This window comes from Antechinus flavipes, chromosome 3 (assembly GCF_016432865.1).
Source record: "Antechinus flavipes isolate AdamAnt ecotype Samford, QLD, Australia chromosome 3, AdamAnt_v2, whole genome shotgun sequence".
In the NCBI taxonomy this organism is placed as follows: domain Eukaryota; kingdom Metazoa; phylum Chordata; class Mammalia; order Dasyuromorphia; family Dasyuridae; genus Antechinus; species Antechinus flavipes.
Genome location: NC_067400.1, coordinates 575,149,017 through 575,170,457, shown reverse-complemented (window position 1 = coordinate 575,170,457; position 21,441 = coordinate 575,149,017). Strand labels below are relative to the sequence as shown.

The following is a 21,441-nucleotide window of genomic DNA, read 5'->3' as shown; positions in this document are numbered from 1 at the left end:
CCATTTATGAATAAACACCTGCTACAGGCTAGATACTGGGGATGCAAATTCAAAATTGAAACATGGAACCCATCCAAATTAAAAAATGAAAGTCCTTGAAAAAGCTTATTTTTCACCTTTTTTGTTCAGTCATTTCAGTCATGTCTGATTTTCATGGCTCCTTGGGGTTTTCTTGGCTGATACTGGAGAAGTTTGCCATTTCCTTCTCCAGCTCATTTTACAGATGAGGAAACTGAAGCAGACAGGGTAAAGTGACTTGTCTAGGGTCACACAACTGGGCAGGTCGGAAGCTAGGTTTGAATTCAGAAGAGGAATCTTCCTGATTCCAGGCCTGGCACTCTATCCAATGTCACCTCTTTTCACCTAGATATCTTTTTTTAAATGAGATTTTCCTAAAATCCACTCTCCTATAATCTGAGATCAGAAATGTCTGATGACCATCTTTAACTACATGAACTTTAAAGTTTATTGTTCCTTTCTTTTCCTGTAGTAGTTATTGGAAGAGGATTAAATACAAATGCTTGCCTTTGGCCTCAAAGATTTTATAATCTAATATTTAGCATTTAATAATAATAGTTTTTGGTGAATATAAATCACATGCTATGCTCACTTTTTTTCTTTTGGTTTTTTTTCTCTCATGGTTTTTCCCTTTAGTTCTGATTTTTCTCTCCTTACATGATTTGTAAAGAAATGTAAATTTTAAAAAATTAATGTAACATTGGATCACTTGCTGTCTAAGGGAGGAGGGGAGGAGGGAGGGAGGAAAAATTTGGAACACAAAGTTTTATAAGGGAAGGTGAATGTTGAAAACTATCTTTGCATATATTTTGAAAATAAAAAGCTAAGAAAATTAATGTATATGTAGAACCAGAAAGAAACAATAAAAAAAGAAAGAAAAAAAGCAATAATAGTTTTTTAAAAGGTATTCTCTTGTTTGATCCTTAAAGCAACCCTATGAGGGAGATTCTGTTATTGTCCTCATTTTACAGATGAAGAAATTGAGCCTGAGAGAAACTGTACCGAGGATCTCAGAGTTAGCAAATGTCTGAGGAACATTTGAACTCATTTTCCTGACTCCAAGTACAACATTCCATCTATCGAGAAACCTAGCTAATATAATAGGGGAGATAAGCACATTATAATAAGTAAATTACAAGGAAGATCATAAGGGAAAGGAGAAGTCTAGATAAAAGATCATAAGACTTTTAAGAGAGATAATTATAATTTTCTTTGGGAGTTGGAGAGGGGAATATGTTCCCAGTACCTATCATGGTGTTGGCCACATAGCAGACATTTATTAAATCCTTGTTGGTTGGGTAATAGATTGATTAAGGACTCAGTATTTGAGCTGGTCCTTGAAGGAAGAGATTTTCACTGCATGAAACTGTTAAGGGAAGGTTGTCCTGATGTAGTAAATGGCCCAGCTGAAGGCAGCAGAGTGTAGGATAGAGTCAGAGAAGGGCCAGCGACCTGGTTTGGTTGGAATATAAAATTTGGGAAGGAGCACACAATGAAGGTTGTGATCTTAAGAATTTGATTGAGTTGCTTCTGCTTTATTCTGTGGATATTGGGGTATCATTTAAGATTTTTAAGCAGAGGACTACTAAGGTTACATGAAATCAGCAGGAAAATTTGGAGACCTGAGCAAAAGCTGGATTGCAGAGATCAGAGCTAAAAGCACAGAGATCTTGGCATGGAGTCAATGCCATTACAAGGAGTTCCAGGGAGCTACAGTGCTCAGCTTTGGGACTTCCATTCTGGGGTTATGCTGTTCCAACAGGTGAAGGGCCACTAGACTTAGCCAGCCCCAAAATTGGATCATGTTTCACCCTGGCCATTTTCTTGCTATTCATGTTCATATGTTTTCCTTCCTTTTTTCCTTCCCTCCCTCCCCCATTTTCCAACAGTAATCAAATCAACTCTGCTACTGGAATAAGACTATTACTGTTGACTACTTTCTTGTTCCACTTACCATCCTTATGATTTACTAAAACAAAATACTCATCCTTGGTACCTTTCCTATATATATATATATATATATATAGATGTGTGTCTTTCTCTGTTAGACTATAGTCCTCTTGAGGGCAAGGGATGCCTTACTTTTGTATTTGTATTCCCATCATAGAGCACAGATCCTGGCATATAGTAATTGCTTAATTATTGCTTTTTCTCATCCATCCATCCATCATCCATCCATTCCGTTCCATTCACTCCTTGATGGTCAGAATCAAGTCCAGAAATCTTTCTCATCATACTGCTTGAAATTCTGACCAGCCCCTAAATTCCTAGAGGATTCCTGCCTCTCTGGAGCAAACTAGAGGTTCCGAGTGATCCTAGCAGCTTCTAGGCAAGGTCTTTGATAGGGAGACTACCTGTTCTTCTAGCAGAGCTTTGGTTTCTGATATTCCTTTTGGACAGCTCTTATTCCATGTTCCCTATTTTCTCTCTTCCCTACAAGGAAAAGGAACAGATCTCCACAGTTCATCTCCCTTCAGGCCAGGGAAAGGACCATGTAACTTTTGTCCTATTCCCATTAATAACCCCAGACCAACCAACTGAGTGTTCTATTCATGCAACTTGCCCTGAATTCAAACAATTTCATTTGAATGACTGAGGGCTATGATACTGAAATAAGAAGTCAGCTCTTCTGAATGTGCATGTAGCCATCCTACGGGTCCCTTCTTAAGTATAAATGGAGTAAACACTACATCCAATTCTCTCCTTTCCTTCATTCATGGAGGCAACCACAGGATTATAGAAAGGGAAAATGTTTGGGATTCTGTGCCTTGAATGACCTTGGTCAAATGATTTTCCTTTGCTGAACTATAGTTCCGTATCTTTAAAATGAGGGTTTTGAATGATATGGTCTCCGAGGTCCCTTTCAGCTGTTACATTTATGGTTTTATAGATTCATTCACTCATTTCAGACTTATCCTTCCAACTCTATTCTCTTCTTCGCAGAAGTGAGGAATTATGGGTATAGAATATAACATATAATATTAGATTTTTCCGATTTGTTGGTTAGTTTTTGCTGAACTGCTTATTTTCCTCTTTTTATTCTTTATTGTAAGAAATGACTCTTGGGAAAAAGTGGGAGAGTACACCGAGACATGTAGGGAAAGTGAAAACAAGATATCCATATAAATTCATTTATATGAGGAAATATGTTTAGTATAATTGCACATGTTTAACCTATATTGAATTACTGCTGTCTAGGGGAGGGAGGGAGGGAGCTAGGGAGAAAAACTTAGAACACTTGCAAAGGTGAATATTGAAAACTATCTGTTCAAAACCAAAGTCCATTCTTCCTTCTGGCCTCTTGTTTGTTCCAGAGGCATCACTGATTCTCAGGCAGGCCCTCTGATTCTGAATCTTGCATTTTTCACCACTATATCAATGTGTAAGCCTCTTTGCCTCTGAGCAATTCCCAGAATAAAGGTGAATATTGGTTTAATGTCCCATTCCCTGGAAAGGAAGTGGCTCTGCATCCAGAAGTCTTAGACTTTGGAAAGAGTTGAGATCTAAGATTCTGAAGAGCCCACAATCTGATTTCTTTTCCCTCCCCTCCTCTTATCCCAACTCCATGAAAACCACTCAGTTCTTACTGTCAAAACAAAGAGGAATCTGTTTTTGGAGGGAGGAAAGGACTGGAGTAGGATGTGTGTTTCTGGCAGCTTTTCCCCTTGAGAATACCTCAGCCAACAGGCCAAGGTTTACTTCCCCTAAATGAAGTTTGGCTCTCAGAGCCTCAATGTCCCCAGTGCCAGGCAGCTCTCTGTCTCTAAAGGCTTTGAAAAGCTTTTTTGTATAGCTCCAGGGATAATTTCAACACTCATGATGGGTGTTGAAGGATCCAGAGAAGTAGATGAAATCTTTATGAGCTTGGGAGGGAATTGAAGAAGGTAATCGGTGTAGACCCCATGGGCCTGGTTTCTTGGCACAGCCTTGCCTAGGGTATGGCTTGCTTTAAAGTTTATGAAATGGGAAAAGTTTTTTTTTCCTTTTAGAGTCCCTATTTGCTTAATTGGAAACCATTCTAAATTTGAGCACCTTGTCTCTTGATTAATTCTCAATAAATTGGACTGGATTTTTGGGCTTTAATTTTCCATATCTGGAAAATAGGGATATTGAGAATAGCCATTTTTTATAGTGATTTACAGTGTGCTTTGTCATTCTGTCTCATTCAGTCTTGGAGTGGGTAATAATAACAGCAGACGTTTCTATGGAACTATAAGATTTATGAAACACTTTACAAACATTATTTTATATGATCTAATACTTCTGGGCAATTCATAATAATAATAATTATTATTATTACTTTTTATTCTTTATTGTCATATATTATTATTATATTATCTCCATTGCATAGCTGAAGATACTGGCTGTCTGAGAGGTTAAAATGTATAATATAGCAGAAATCAATTGACAAGTATTAATTGAGTACCTACTATATGGCAGGTCTAGGATAGGCACTCAGGGTTCAGGGGAGAATAACTTCTGCCTTTAGGGATCTTATAATCTAGACAGGGGGAGCATAGACATATATAGTTCTACACTGAATTGAAACAAGGTGATTTGGAAGAGAGGTCTCATGTAGGAGGTCTCACTTTAGCTGAGCCTTGAAGGAAACTATTGGTTTTAAAATATAGAGAATGAGGAGGGGTTACATTTGAGGGAGGGGATACTGCCAGGGCAAAGGTTGCAGGGCTCTACAATAGGATAGAATATTGTATGTAAGCAACAGAAAGAAGACAAATTTGGCTTTCTGAATATGATACAATCAAGATGGAAAGGTCTGCTGGGACAAGGTTTTGAAGAGCTATAAAAGTTAAACAGAAGAGTTTATATTTGATCATGGCAGTAACAGGGAGCCACTGGAGCTTATCGAGTAGAAGAGTGACACAATCAGATTTGTCCTTAAGGAAAATCTGTTTAGTTTGACAGCTGTGTGAAAAATGAGTTGGAGAGGGGAGAGACTTGTGGCAGAGACCTCAATTTGGTATCAGAGAAACACTAAAACCTTGTCTCTTCTTACTATCTTTATGGATTTAGTCAAGTTATTTATTAAGTCCCTAAGGCTTAGTTTCCTTATCTGCAAAACAGGGCTTATAGGGAGTGTCACAGTGTATAGAATAGCAGGCCTGGAGTTAAGAAAATTCATTTTCTTGAGTTCAAATCTGGCCTGGAACAATTCCTTCCCAGGTGAACATAATCCTGTCTGCTTCAGTTTCCTTATCAACTCATTTTAATGAGTTGAAGAAGTAGGATCTTTGCCAAGAAAATCCCAAAATATGATCATGAAGATTGGACACAACTGATACAGTAACATAATGTAAGATTAGAGGGGAGGGATGCAAAATAAATATAAGATTGAATGAAATAGATACTATGTGCAAATGTGCTTTGTAAACCTCAAAGGGTGTCGATATCCTCATCATCATTCCCATAGAAGTTAAGCTCCTTGAGGGCCAGATAGTTTTTTACTTTGGATCTCCATTATCTGCCATAAGTCTAAACATAGTAAATGTCTGATTGGATTGGATTGATATGTCATAGCAAGAAGGAGGAGTAATCAGTGTGGATAGTCCATGTGCTAAATTAGAGTTCATGCAGAGTCAGGGAAGTTTCTTGGAATCTCCTTCAAGACTCAGCTCAAGCACCATCATCTGGTCCCCCAATGGCTATTGCTTTCTCCCATAAGGCTACATAGATCATGTGTGTGTGCATGTGTTGTATCTCCTTTGTATCTGTATTGTGTATTTTATATCTATTTATATATTTGCGTATTTTTTTTCCTCTTAAAATGTAAGGTTCTCGAGGACAAGAACTATTTCATTTTTGTCCTTGTATTCCCTACCTAATAGACATTTAATAAATTCTTGTTGATGAATTGCCCTCTTGTGGAGCTTTTGTGGGAGCATAGGAGAAGATGTGGGTGGTTCAGATTTGTACCTGTGGAGAAATGCCCACATGGGTGAGATAATAACTCTGTTACAGTATCAAAGTGTTATTCAATTTAATTCAACAAGCAATTTAGTAAGTGTCTACTGTGTGTCAGGGACTGTGCAAGACCCTAGAGATACAAAGACAAAAACAAAGCAAGCTCTGTTTTCAAAGCGCTCACATTATTCAGTAATTATACATTCTATCTCTTGTGTCATACCTGAGCAGCTATTTTCCCAAAGTCTGGCTTGGATTCCTTCTCTTAACATTTTTTTCTGGCTTTGTAGCTAGAGCAAATTACTAAACATTTCTGAGTTTGCTCATCTGCAAAATGAGCAATTTAGATTGGATGGCCACTTATAACTCTGACATTGTGTGTTCTACCATGCTGAATCCTAAAGTCCTTTCTAGCATTGACTTTCCATGTTCTGGGATTTCTTCCAGCTCTGACCTTCTGTGTTCCTTGGCTCAGGTGGATTACCTGATTTTAAAATTAAAAAAAAATTAAAAATTAAATTAAATTGTTTTAATTTTTTAAATTAAATTTTTAAAAAATCAATTTTTAAAAGAATTGGAAAGTGTAGTTGTTGAAAAATGGAAAATGGGAGAAACACCACCAGATTGGAGAAAGACATAAATCTTAATTTTCAAAAAAGAGAAGTCTTCAAATCATAGGCCATTGAACATAGTTTTGATCATTGGGAAAATTCTAGAAGTGGATTACTATAAAGGCAGTTGGCAGTTGAAGAATATCTAGGGAAATAGAGATGAAAAAGAACCAGAATGGGTTCCATAAGAACAAGTTATATTGGACTAATCCTTTATTTCATTTTCTAATGAGATCATTAAACTGGCAAATGAAGGGAATGTTACAGCTATAATTTAACTTCTTTCCCTGCAAAGCAGTTGATGAAAGTATTTCATATTTCTGGTTATGGAGAAAATGGAGAGCTATTAGACTAGACAATAATGCAATTACATGGATTCTAAAATGGTTGAACAGATTGAATGAAAATTGTTGTTCTGTCATTTCAGTAGTATTCAATTCTTTGTGACCCCATTTGGGGTTTTCTTAGCAAAGAGATTTTCTTTTTCAAATCGAATGATAAAAAAGTCAGCTAATGAATGGTTCAATGTCAACATGACAGAAAGTCTCCAGAGGAATATCCCAGTAGTAATGGTCAGTGACTTGTCTCAAATCATCCAATTTGCAAATGATGTTAAGTTGGGAGGAGGAGCTAATAATATACTGCATGACAAGCAATATTTGAAAAGATATTAACAGGCCAGAATTGAGGATTGAATCCAATAGGATGGATATAAGGATCAATGTAAAGTTTTACACATGAGTACAAGAAATCAACCTCACAATTTCAAAATGAAAGACACTTAGACAGCATTTTATCTGAAAAATTTCTGGAGTTTTTAGAAGACTACAAGTTCAGTATAAATCCATGATATGATGTGACTCTCTATGAGTCAGCAGTGAGATATAGTAGCCAAGAAAGCTAATGGATCTTGGGTTGCATTAAGAGAGGCATAGCTTCCAGGAACCAGGAGGCGAAAAGTCCTGTATTCTGCTCTCATCAGTCTCACCAGGAGTATTGTGTTCAGCTCTGAGCAACATAATTTAAGAACATCGATAAAGTGGGTAATGTGCAGAGAAGGGTAACCAGAATGATGAAGTGACATGTCCATGTCATATGCAAATCAATTAAAGGAATTAGGAGTGCTTAGCCTGGGAAAGAAAAAAAAAAAAAAAACTAGAGGGGCACATAATAGCTGTATTCAAGTATTTGGAAGTTTCATGTGGGAAAAGAATCAGACTTGTTCAGTTTGGCACAAATAGCAGAACTTTCTCCCCTTCTCCCTCCCTTTTTGTTCCTCCCTCCTCTCTTCTTTTCTTCCTTTTTCCCCTTTCTTCCTTCTTCCCTCCTTTTCTTCTTTCTTTTTCTCCCTATCTCTCTTCTTTTCTTCTTTCTCTCTCTATCTCCCTTCCTCCCTTCCTCTCTCCTTCTCTTCCTTTCCTCCTTCCTTTCTTCCTTCCTTCTTTTTCCCCTTCTCTCCCTGCCTATCTCTCTTCTTCCCTCCCTTCCTCCTTTCCTTCCTTCTTTTCCTTCAGTTCTTTCCTTTCCCTCTCTCTTCCTTCTTTCCTTTTCTTTTTTTCTCCCCACCTCTTCCTTTCTTCCTTCTTCCTTCTTCTCCTCTCCTTCCCTCCCTCTCTCCCTTCATTTCTTCCTCCCTCCCTTCCTCCCTTCTTTCCTCCCTCTCTCCTTTTTTCCCTCCCTTCCTCTCTCCCTTCTTTTCTTTCTCCCTCCCTTCCTTCTTCCTTCCTCCCTCCCTCCTTCCTTCTTTTCTTCCTTTTCCCTCTTTCTTCCTTCTTCCCTCCTTTTCTTCTTTCTTTTTCTCCCTATCTCTCTTCTTTTCTTCTTTCCCTCTCTATCTCCCTTCTTCCCTTCCTCTCTCCTTCTTTTCCTTCCCTCCTTCCTTTCTTCCTTCCTTCTTTTTCCCCTTCTCTCCCTGCCTATCTCTCTTCTTCCCTCCCTTCCTCCTTTCCTTCCTTCTTTTCCTTCAGTTCTTTCCTTTCCCTCTCTCTCTTCCTTCTTTCCTTTCCCTTTTTTCTTCCCATCTCTCCCTTTCTTCCTTCTTCTCTTCTCCTTCCCTCCCTCTCTCCTTTTTTCCCTCCCTCTCTCCCTTCATTTTTTCCTCCCTCCCTTCCTCCCTTCTTTCTCTCTCTCTCCCTTTTTCCCTCCCTTCCTCTCTCCCTTCTTTTCTTTCTCCCTCCCTCCCTCCTTCCTTCTTCCTTCCTCCCTCCCTTTTCCTTCCTTCCCTCTCCTTTCCTTCCTTCCCTCCCTCCCTCCTTCCTTCCTTCTTTCCTTCCTCCCTTCCTTTTACCCTTCTTTTCTTCCTTCCTTCCTTTTTCTCTTCCTTCCTTCCTTCTTTCCTTCCTTCTTTCCTTCCTTCCTTCCTTCTTCTACTTCTTCTAAGCAAAATCTATAAAGCTATCATCTCTACTTGTTCAATTGCTCAGGGCTTGCCTGGGGAAAGATTTTTTATTGCCAGCTCAGTGAGCAGGGCATGTTCCAGCATTCATTCTCCTCATAACTCAGACTTCCCCTCTTGGCCCCCAAACACACACAACTCTCCTGAAGGCTCTTATATTTGGCCAATTAAGCATGAAGGGCAGACTCCAATCATAGAGAGCAGCAGATCCCAGGTAAAAGGAGAGAACAAGCCAGAGGAACACTAATTGCAGTGGTGATGAGGCTCCCTGCTATGAGATTCATTTGGAAGAGTGAGAGATCTGGGGCTAACTCAGAGCTGCCATTTGGAGAGGGAGGGAAACGCGAGAGCAAAGGGGGTGATGGCCCAGGGGTCCCAAAGCTTCATTGTTGAGGGAGTGAAAAGTCCTTTTCCTAGAATAAAAGAAAAATCTAATTTTTGTTTGAAAATTCATTTAAGTCTGATCTACATATGACAGTGTATTGCTTTGGCATTATTTTAATTCATTAGCATTTTAATATCTCAGGACCCCCTTTCCTTTTCACCTCCCCCAATCTTATACTTCTGGATAAGTATGGGCCATACCCATTCTTAATCTACCCTTGTCTAAATCTAAAGGAGATACCCCTGAGGTTTAAGGGATGACAGGAAAGAAAAATGATTAGTCCCGATGCCGATGGGCTGGATTAGAGAGGAGGTTTTCAATTTTTTGGAGAAAAAAAACAAATTTCTGTAGACATGACAATACAAGCTCCTTGAAGGCAGAGACTATGTTATTTTTATTTTCTTTCTATCTCTAATATCTTGCCTCCTGAGTAGTCTCTCACTTAAGTCCCTCCCCACTCCAGTGCAACCTCCACATGGCTGACACTAGTGATTTCCCAAAAGTTCAGGTCTAACCTTGGTCCTCTTCTTTTCAATAAACTTTAAGTGATTTTCACCTCTAAGATCAAGTAAAAAACTCTATTTGTCATTTCTGGCCCTGATTAAATGTTCCATGTTTATTATGTATTACCTTCTTCCATGTTCTCTTCAGTCCATTCAAACAGCCTTTACAGTTCTTCATAAACACTCCATCTCCTGAATCCATCCCTAGGATGCACTCCTCACTTCTACTTCTTAGAATCCCTAATTTCCTCCAAGAAGGTATATAGGCAGTAACTTTTACATGACTTTGACCTACCCTCCTCCCATTCTAGTGAATCTCCCTTAAAAATTACCTTCTATCAGTAAAGTGTGTGTGTACACACACACATATATATGTATGTGAATATATATTACATATAACAACAAAAAGATATATACATGTTAACTCCCTTGATAGAAGGCTTCTTAAACACAGGGGATTATTTTTCTTGTCTGAACATCCCCAGTGCTTTGCCCAGTGCCTGTCACATTGTAGATCCTTAATAAATATTTGTTGAATAGTTTGTCACACATACAAGGTGGTTAATAAATGTGTTGAATTTAATTAAATGAGTCAGAAGAAGCCCATTAGCTTGGCCTTCTCATGTCGGGACAGATAGTAGAGGAAGTACCTTATAGGGAAGGAGAATGATCTAGTCCAGTGGAAAGCATATTGGACTTGAGATTCCAAAGAACTAGGTTCTAGTCCAAGCAGTGCATTTTTCGCTGTGTGTCGTTGGGCAAGACTCTTAATCCATCCGAGCCTTGGTTCTTCATCTACAAAATCTGCTTCCCTATCTTGAAAGCCTGTTGACAGGCTCAAGTGAGATAATATATGTAAAGAGCTTTGTAACTATAGAGACTGCTCTCAGGGCATGTAAGAGGGACGTGCCAGTCGAGAGCTGCTGGTGATTAAAAAAAAATTCATTTTCTTTCCACCTCCCCCACATTCTGTTGCAGCAGTGTATGGACTTTGAGTGAGCTGAGCACAAGAGATAGCTTGGGATGTGTCTAGAAGAGGAGGGGACCAGGAGATTATTGTTCATGGGAACAGACCCCAAAATCTGAAATAATTTTAGAAGGAAATTTATTAGATCATTTGTTAGGGGAGAGAAAGCTGGGAAGGAGTTCTAACTCCCTCTCTTGCAAACTCTAGAAGTTTCGATTATATAGAATTTAGACAAGGGTACCCTGCATAGGAACCACAGGAAGCCAAAACCCAAGTGTGGGTAGATCGGTCACATAGTTCTTGATGTGATAACTCAAAGCAAGAATGATTTTGGTGGATCGGGGGCCTGGAGGATCCCCAGATACCTTGAAGTTATTTTCAGCATTCCTAAAGAATTGTGAGAGTCAGCCAACATTCTGAGTGTGGACAACCTTTCATCAGGTAAGGTTGGATTGAAACAGTATAATGATTTTTCTAGACAATATAATAAGTCATTTCCCCTACAGGATCATTCAATCAACAAACATTAACAGAACATTACACTGTGTGCCAAACATTGTGCTAACCACTAGAGTTGCAAAGAAAAGCAAAAATGACAGTCTGCCTTCAAAGAGCTCACCTTTGAATGGGGAGACAGCTTGTAAACAATGACAATCATTGCTCTTTGGCTCTTCCCACTGTAATCCCTCAACTATTCAGCCACTAAAGTGATTTTCCTAAGGCACAGTCTGATTCTGTCACTTTCCTCACTCAATAAACTTTAGTGGCTCCCTGTTGCCTCCAGGATCGAATGTAAAATGTTGTTTGGCATTCAAAGCCTAGCCTTCTCTTACCTTCCTAGTCTTCTTATACCTTATTCCTCTGATATCGACACTGGCCTCCTGGCTGTTCATGAACAAGACGCTATCACTTTGGGCACTGGGCATTCTTTTTTCCCCAAAAAATTATTTTATTTTTCCAAATACATGCCAAGATAATTTTCAACACCCATTTTGCATAAGATTTTGTGTTCTACATTTTTCTTTCTCCTTCCCTTATCTTTCCCTTCCCCAGGACAGCAAGTAGTCTGATAAGTATTAAATATATGAAATAATTTAAATCTATTTCCATATTTGTTATGTTGTATAAGAAAAATTAGACCAAAAGGAAGGGGAAAAAGCACAAGAAAGAAAAAAATCCAAACAGTCAAAAAAGGTGAAAATATTATGTATCTTCATAGTCTAACAGTTCCCAAGGGGAAAAATAAGACTTTTGCTCTTGCCATACACCTCCTTTTTAGGAGGGGTTTTGTCCTTTTCCCATCTTTACAGAACTTTTCCTCCTTCCAAGCCACACCCCCTTCAAGTGGAAATTTCTTTTTTCTCATCTTCTCTTTGTTGTACTGTCATAAATTTCTTTTTGAATTGGGAACTCTTTGCTCTGACTTAGGGTTCCATTTCCATGGTCATTTCTCTTATAATAATCTTATAATTCTTTTGTAATAGTTTTCAGTAGGTGACATTGTGATTGTCAATGGATAAAGTGGACAGCTTTGTTCTGGTGGCTCCATAGGGCAGAATTAGTAATGTGGGGGAATTTGCAGGGAAGATCTGGGTTCAATGTATTAAGGAGATACTTTGTGATGAGAGCTGCCCAATACTTTGTGATGAGAGCTGCCCAAATGAAGCTAGGGCTGCAGGGAGAAAGCAGGTTTATTCCTTATTTGTGCTCTTCCAGCAGAGTCTGACTAAAGGCTGGCTACCTATCAGGAAGGATTCTTTGTCCAGGTAAAGACTGAGCTGAAGTCCCTTCTAATGCTGAAATTCTATGATTCTATGGGAGGTAGATTCTCTTGAGATGTGGATGGGTGACTCCTATGTCTTTAGGAGATTACTCTTCTGCACTGTAGGAAGATCTGTGTGCTTACCTGAATTTCATTCAACTCAGTTGGATACCCAAGGAACCATGTCCCCTCTAGAGATGATTGGTAGATTGGCTGTGTCTATAAAAAATTGCAAAAACCATCAAGTCATTAAGCATTTACTGAATGCCTACTGTGTGGCAGGCACTGTGCTGAGTGCTAGGAATATAAAAAAGGCAAAACAAAAAACAAACTCAAAATCCCACCCTCCAAGCTCTCAAAGAGGTCACAGTCTTAATGAGAAAGACAGCATGCAAACAACTATGTACATAGAAGATAAACACAGGATAAATTAGAGCTCATCTCACAGGGAAGTCACAAAAATTGGGGAGGATTGGGGAAGGCTTTATGCTGAACGTGGAACTTCAAAATGGATGTGACAAAGCCAGGGAAGGCAGGAAAAAAAGGCCTGGAGTTGGGAGATGCAGAAAGAGTATCACTGGAGGGAGTAAGGTAAAAGAAGATTTTCTTCTTTTAGGAGGAAATCAGGTTATGAAAGGCTTTAAAAACCAAACAAGAGGATTTTATATTTGTTCTGGGATTTAATCCTGGAGATGATCAAATAGTGACGGGTGATCTGATGGACCAGTGTGGGGAGAGATGGGAAGCAGAAAGACAAACCAGCCGCCTAATGCAGTGGTCCAAGCAAGAGGTGATGAGGGTCCTCCACCACCCTCACTTGATGGACTGCTGATTATGGGAATTAACTGATCAGTAGACATTTATTAAATCTTTACTATCTGGGGATGTCTTGCTAGGTTCCAGGGGAAAAGTGACAAAAATAAAACAATAACTCCCTTTAAGGAGCTTTAATTTGTCCCCATTATGGGAGGAAAAAATAGGCATGAAGGGGGGGTCCCCTAACGGGCACCATAATGCTTGGAGCACTTGTTCTGGAATCAGGAAAACTCATCTTTCTGAGTTCAAATCTGGCCTCAGACACTTGCTAGCTGGGTGACCCTGGAGAAGTCACTTAACCATGCAAAATGAGAAGGAAGTGGAAAATCACTGTTGTATCTTTGCCAAGAAAATTCCAAATGGGGCATATAAAATTAGACACAACTAAGCAACAACAAGTATATCCAAAATGGTTTTTTTGTGTATTTTTTATTTTTACTGGACTTGTGGTTTCAATGGAGCAGGGAATATACAAACCAATCCTACAATTTATAGGGTCAGGGTGTTGCCCGGGGTAAACGGGTTAGGTTCACACAACTAGCAGTATATATCAGAGGCAGCCCAAGATTTTGGGGTCTGCTTTCCACCCACTAGCCTGGGCTGTCTTTTATACAAAAATACATGTAAAGTAAAAACAGAGTCATACAGAGCGATTGAGACAGTAGAAGTAGAAGTTGAAAAAGGCCTTGTGTGGGAGGTGGTGATTAAGAAGGAGAGGTGAGGAGGGAGTAATTCCAGGCTTGGGGGACAGAAGGCCTATGCTGAGAGGATACTTAAAGCATCACTTTAATCAAGGCAACTGATGAGATGGAGGAGGAGGAATATTAACCTTTGGGCTAATGCTAATCCAGCTCTGCTAAACCATTGATCCAAAGGAGTACTGGGGAAAAAAACCAAACAAACGCCAAATCCCAGGAAATCATTATTCCTGTTTTTATAGCACTTTAAAGTTTTCAAAGCATTTTATCTATATTGTTGTTCAGTCCTGTCTGACCCTTTGTGACTCCCTTTGGGGTTTCCTTGGCAGAGATTCTGGAATGGTTTGCTATTTCCTTCTCCAGTTTATTTTACAGATGAGGAAATTGAGGCAGACAGAGTTGTGACCTGCCCAGGGCCACACAGCTATTAAGTGTCTAAAGACAGATTTGAACTCAGGAAGATGAGTTTTCCTGACTCCAGGCTTGTTATTCTATCCACTATGCCACCTATTTGATTCTCATAAGACCCAATCATCCCAATTTTACTGATGAAGAAACTGAAGCATAGAAAAGTTGTGATTTATCTTCAGTCACACAACTAGTAAGTGTCTGAGGCAGGATATGAATGCCGGTCTTCCTGATTCCAGACCCAGTTCTCTATCCATTGCACAGCATTGATACCTAGGTGGTAGGTTATGATCATTATCTTCATATCCAAAGGATAACACTTTTTAAAAAACCATATCTTTAATTTTTAGAGGTTGGCAATGTTACAAAAAAAACCTAAATTAGACTTAAGCTAAAGAAAATGAATCCCACAATTCCCAAGGATCCAACCCCCTGTGGCAATTGAAAGATCCAGCATGAATCAAAGTAGCAGAAATAGAAAGACATCTAATTGTTCAGTAGAAAAGAAAAGAAATTCAAGGAGTCAGCTGTAGGGTTGAGGCCGCATCCCACACAGCTGGGATCTGTGCACAGCTGAGAGGAGACAACTTTCCAAGACGTTTGAGAAAGACGCTGAGCAAAAACCCTTCTTGGAGCAAAAACCTTTCTCTGCAAGCCCAGAGAGTAAATTAGGGATATTTTGGGACAGAAGTGGGACAGATGCTCTGCCTGCCCAACAATGGATTGAGTTAGTCAATTTTAGTTTAAAAAAAACCCAAACAAACAACTGAAATCAATCATACCCTTTGAAACATCAAATAGAAAGAGCCTGAAGGCTCAGCAGATCTGGAATCATTCATTCAACAAGTTTTAATGGGCACTTACTTTACCGTGCCCTGACCTTGGTGCTGATGAGCTGACAGGAACAGTTGCTATGTTTTTTGTTATTTTTCAGTCATTTTCAACTCTTTGTGATTCCATTTGGAGTTTTCTTTGCAAAGATGCTGGAGTGGTTTGCCATTCCTTTCCAGTGCATTTTACAGATGAAGAAACTAAAGAAGACAGGGTTAAGTGACTTGCCCAAGGTCACATAGCTAGGAAGTATATGAAACTAGATTTGAACTCAGCGGCTATAGTAATGCATAAAAGAGAAAGAGAGAATAAAACAGTTCACAAAACTAATCAACATGTGGATTGAGTCTGATGGTATGTGCAATGTTCCACAGTCATAGTCCCCCACATCTACAAGGAAAGGAAAAAGATACATTTTCTTGTGCTTTTTTGGGGAGAGGGAGGCAAGATTGGTCATTTTAATTACCCAGCATTGAGTTTCCAGTTTTTTTTCCTCACATTGTAACTGTAATACAAATTTCAAGTCCTGTAGAAAAGTCAAATGAACTGCTTTGGAAAGGAATAGATTTCTCTCTCTTTTGAGGAAAAATCAGAAGTTGGGTAACTACTTGTATAATCAATTCATTTGAACTCAACTAACATTTATTTTGCTCACTGTGTTAATTACACTTGACAGAATACTTGGCAAAAAACCAATGTCCTGTTCTCAAGGGACTTAACACTTTACTACTGTTGCATAGGAGATTCCATTTAAATTACAGATTAGTATATATCCCAGCTTCTTAACCTGTGGTTTGCACCTCCAGATGGGGGTCTCATTACTGGATGTGACATTGCAAAACTATGATTTATTATCAGTAAATGTTTTATTTGTATGCCCATTTTATATACCTATATCACTGGGGTCATGTAAAAATTTCTTGGGCAAAAAGGAAAGTAAGTGTAAGTGGGAAAAGTTTAAGAAGCCTTAGTGTAGATGATCTCTAAGCTGTCTTTCAGGTCAGATTCTGTGAAACAGAAGTAAAATCAAGTTAACACTTATATTCTCTAAGATAGTCTCCTGTGCCTCATTGTAGTATGCAGGGGATCTAGGCTTTCAAAGACCATGCTACTGGTCCATAAGTTTTGAAGGTTTCAAACTGGGGAGCCTTTTGGGACAGGCTGATGATGGACTGACTATGTGTCCGTGGTCCACCTGTGGTTCACTGAATGTGACCAAGTCTCTCCACCTGTTTGGATCTCTCTTGTGAAATGAGGGAGGTTGGAATAATTTTCTGAGTCAGATAATGAAATATGTCCTTCTGGAATTGGAATCTGTCATCATAATGATTGTCTAAACTGCTTTTCTTTGTTACAAAAAAAATTTTGATTTTAAAGCAGTGCCTGGGTACCATCTCTAGAGATAACAGTGATATGGAAAACAAAAATGGCATGAGGAGAGAGTGAGGCTGACGACTTTGCATAGCTCTGCCACACTGAAATCCAAGTCAAGACATCACCCTCATAATATTATTGATTCTTTTTATGAACAAAGAAAAACAACAACAACAACTTTTTAAAAATTAGTTAGGTTGTACTAAGTTACGTCTAAAGTCCTTCTGGGTTCATAATCTCGGTTCCAAAATCCAGCCTTCAAAAAATTTAGGCAGGCTGTCTGAGGGATGGAGGGGCTGTGGGCAGCAGGGGTGCAGGGAAAACCCACATTAATGAAGCTGTGGACTCTTTCAAAGGAGACACAAAAAGAACACGTTTGTAAGACAAAGCTTTAGATTTGAAGTTGAAGGATAGAGATTTGGATCCTTGTTCTATTATTTATCTGTATGAGCTTGGACAAGTCATTTAATTTTGCCAATCTTCAATTTTCTCCTCTGAAAATTGGGGAGGTTAGAACTTTCAGAACTCTTCTAGCTTTAGATCTGAAGTCTTATGAATAGAAATATGGATATTGTTTAACCTACATCATCTTGTTTGATTCTCAAGATGCCTCATGAGTCAAACCATGTATTATAAACCTCTTCTGCAAATTAGGAAACTGAGGAACAGTACAGTTAATTGGCATACCAATGGTCACAAAGCTGGTAAGTGACTGAGCAGGAACTCCATGATCAGATTCAGATTCTCCACTGTGCTTCTAAATAGCTCATATCTAAAGAGTAGGGGCATATATAACCTCAACTGAGCCCCATGGCATTTTAATGAAGTGTTGTTACTCCCATTTGGCAGAGGAGAAAACTGAGGCTTAAGAGATCTCATTGCTATCTTACCCATCTCAAATCTCTTCCCTCTCCAATTCATCCTCCACATAACTCTCAGTTGTTTTTCTTAAATAACTATCTGACCATATCACTCCCTTACTCAGAAAACTATGATGGCTCCCTATTGCCTCTTAGATGAAATAGAAACTCCCTTGTTTAGCTTTTAAGGCCCTTCACAACTCGACTCATCTTTCTGCTCTCACTGTATATTCCTCCCCAGTTCCCACCTTTCATCCAGTCAAACTGTTCTTCTCTCTACAGACAGAACTTTATCTTCTACATAGATCTCTTTCTCCCATCTCCATATCTTTTCATTCACTGGCTGTCTACTATGCCTAGAATACACTTCTTTCTCCCAGAATCTATCTCATCATCATCTCATCGTCTCACAAGACTCAGTTCTAGCACCACCTTCTGCACTTTCCTTATTCTTTTTACCCTCTCCCTGTTAGTGAGTGCCCCAACTATGTTTCATTTAACTTCAATGATTTATTTGCATTTATTTTGTATGTATATATTATGTATATATACATTTATACATACATATGTATGTTTGTGTGTATGTATGTACATATTGACTTCCTAATATTGAATTTAAAGATCTGTAGGGCAAGAAGTGCTTCATTTTTGTCTTTTTCCTCCTTTCATAGTACCTTGCATAGTATCTAGCACTTTTTTGTTGTTCAGTTGTTTTTCAGTCTTTGTTTGATTCTTCTTGACACTCCCTCTCCCAATTTGTTTTATGGAGGGAAAGGCAAAGATATCAGAGAAGTTTGCCATTTCCTTCTTCACCTAATTATATAGATAAGGAAACTGAGGCAAATATAGTTAAGTGACTTGCCCAGAATCACATAACTTGTAAGTGTCTGAGGCTAGATTTGAAATAAATTTGAAATAAAAATTAGTCTTCTTGATTCTGAGCTCAGAGCTCTATCTGCTTCCACACCTAGATGACCTTGGTCACTTTTGGTGGTACTTAGTAGGTGCTTAATAAATGCTTGTTGATTGACTGATATTCTTGTCCATAGTCAGACTTACAACTTGAAAATTATGGTTCCATTATTCCCCAAAGGTTATCAAACTGTGCATGCCTTTTAATCCAGCAGTGTCTCTATTGAGTCTGTATCACAAAGAGATCATAAAATCACTCACACGTGCAAAAATATTTGTGGCAACCCTTTTTATAGTGGTAAAGAACTGGAAACTGAGTGGATGCCCATCGGTCGGAGAATGATTGAATAAGTTATGGTATATGAATGTTATGGAATATTATTGTTCCATAAGAAATGATCAGCAGGATGATTTCAGAAAGTCCTGGAGAGGCTTACATAAACTGATGCTAAGTGAAGTGAGCAGAACCAGGGGAATTGTATACGGCAACAATGAGATTATAAAATGATCAGTTCTGATAGACATGGCTCTTTTCAACAATGAAATGATTTAGGCCAGTTCCAATAATCTTGTGATGAAGAGAATCATCTATATCCAGAAAGAGCACTGTAGGAAGTGAGGGTGAATCACAACATAGTATTTTTATGTTATAGTTGTTTGCTTGCATTTTGTTTTCTTTCTCATTTTTTCCTTTTTGATCTGATTTTTCTTGTGCATCATGTTTTGTGGAAATATATTGCATGTTTAACATATACTGGATTACTTGTCATCTAGGGGAGAGGGTTGGGGGAAGGAAAAAATTTGGAACACAAGGTTTTGCAAGGGTGAATGATGAAAATTATCCATGCATATGTTTTGAAAATAAAAAGCTTTAATAAAAAAATAAAGTTCAACTCAAATGCTCCCTCAAAAAAAAAAAAAAAAGAAAAGAAAAGAAAAGAAAATGATGGTTCTAGGACTGAAGCCTGATTTTTTTGACCCTCCCCCCTCCATGAGATTTCCAGTCCCACTGGCCCACTCAGGCTGACTGTGGAAATACTTATAGGAGTCAGAAAGGAGGCCATCTGTGCTAAGTTCCCCCACTTTATGGAAGCCAAGAAAATTGAGAGGTGACAGGCTTTGCCCTCAGTCATATAGATAGTAAATGGAAAGACTGTGATTCAAACCCAAAGTCTCAGATTCCCAAATTAGTGCAATTTCCTTTGTATCCCCTTCAGCCTCTTTTATGTGAATTGCTCCCCCACCTTGTCATCATCTCTGCTACCATTAAACATGAAGAGGAGCTGAAGTCAGAGTCTGCTTTGTGTGGGCGTTATTAAATGGGAGATGAGAGGGTCTGGGAAATAAGACTTGCCTTGACCTTTTTAGTGATATCTTTTGTTTTTATATTACTTTCATTTCCAATATATATATAGATCTCTCCCCTTTCCACAGAGAGCTGGCCTTGTAACAAAAAATGAGACAGAGAGACAGATGATGAGAGAAAGCAGCCGAGTGAAATTTATCCACACAGTAGTTGAATTGAATAATCTATGTCATGTCCCACAATCAGCCCCCCCCACCCCTCTCGCCTCTGCAAAGGAGGGCAAGAAACACATTTTCTCGCCTCTTCTTCAGGATCAAACTTGGTTTTTGATGATGAATTAACCTAATATTCAATTTGAATTTTATTGCTATTTTTCCATTTACACTGTTGCAGTAGGGTGGATCATTTTTGCACATTTCATATTCAGTCTCTTCATACAATATATGTCCTTGCTTCTCCATATTCATCATAGCAAAAGGGTCAGGCTTGAGGTCAAGGAGACCTGTATTCAAATCGAGCCTCAGATAACTTACTAAGTCACTTAACTTCTGTCTTCCTCAGTTTACTCAACTGTAAAATGGGAATCATAATAGCATTCTCTCTCAGGATTGTTGTTAGGAGCAATTGAAATAATAGTAAAGCATTTAGCACAGTGTCTGGCACATAGTAAACACTATGTAAATATTCATAATAATAATTATTATTGTTAGTGGTACAGCAATATTTCATCACATTCATATATCAGTTTGTTTAGCCACTCCTCACTGATAGCCATTTTTTTCATTTTCTTTGCTACCACAAAAAGTGCTGCTATGTTTGCTTTAGAATCTTCCTATGAGCCAACAGTGGATGGAGTGTTGGATTTGAACTTGAGAAGATCTGTGTTTCAAATTCTACCTCAAATACTTAATAGCTGTATGAGCTTGGGCAAGTCATTTAACCTTTCTCAGCCTCAATTTCTTCATCTGTAAAATAGGTAAAAAACCTACCTCTCAGGTTGTTGTGAGGATTAATTGAGATCATATATGTATTTTGCAAACCTTAAAGTAAATATAAATACTTACTATTATGATGATATTTGTTTTCTTTGGGAGTATATGTGTAACTCTAGGATCTTTCAGTCAAAGAGTATGCATAGATAATTCTAGTTGCTTTCCACAATGGTTGAACCAATTCATAGTTCCAACAAAAGCCTATTAATGTGCCTGTCTTTCTATAGCCCCTTAAATTTTCCACCATTTGCCAATTTTTCCAGTTTTCTGGCTATTAGGTGATAACTCAGAATTGTTTTGATTTGGAGACTATAGTAATAACGATGCTCAGAGTTGTTTTGATTTGCATTTTGATTGGAGATTGAGTTGTAATGAGGATGAAAATTCCTGACATTCGTATGTTATTTTATCTTTTTTCAGCCATAGCTGATTCTTTGTGACTCCATTTGGATTTTCTTGGCAGAGACACTGGAGTAGTTTGTCATTTCCTTCTCCAGCTTATTTTAACAGATGAGGAAACTGAGGCAAAAAGAGTTAAGTGACTTGCTCAGGGTTGAAGATCTAGGAAGTATCTGAGGTCAGATTTGAACTTAGGAAGATGAATCTGTCTGATCTAGGTACAGCATCTATCCATTGCACCACTCTAGCTGCATAATATTTATATAGAGGTTAAAGACTGGC

At 38.5% G+C, this 21,441-nt stretch overlaps 1 protein-coding gene across 1 annotated transcript in view; it reads left to right on the top strand.

Moving 5' to 3' along the window:
• The window catches only part of OPRD1 (opioid receptor delta 1), a 56,417-nt gene that overhangs the window by 21,820 nt on the left and 13,156 nt on the right, over positions 1 to 21,441 (top strand). The window lies entirely within an intron of this gene.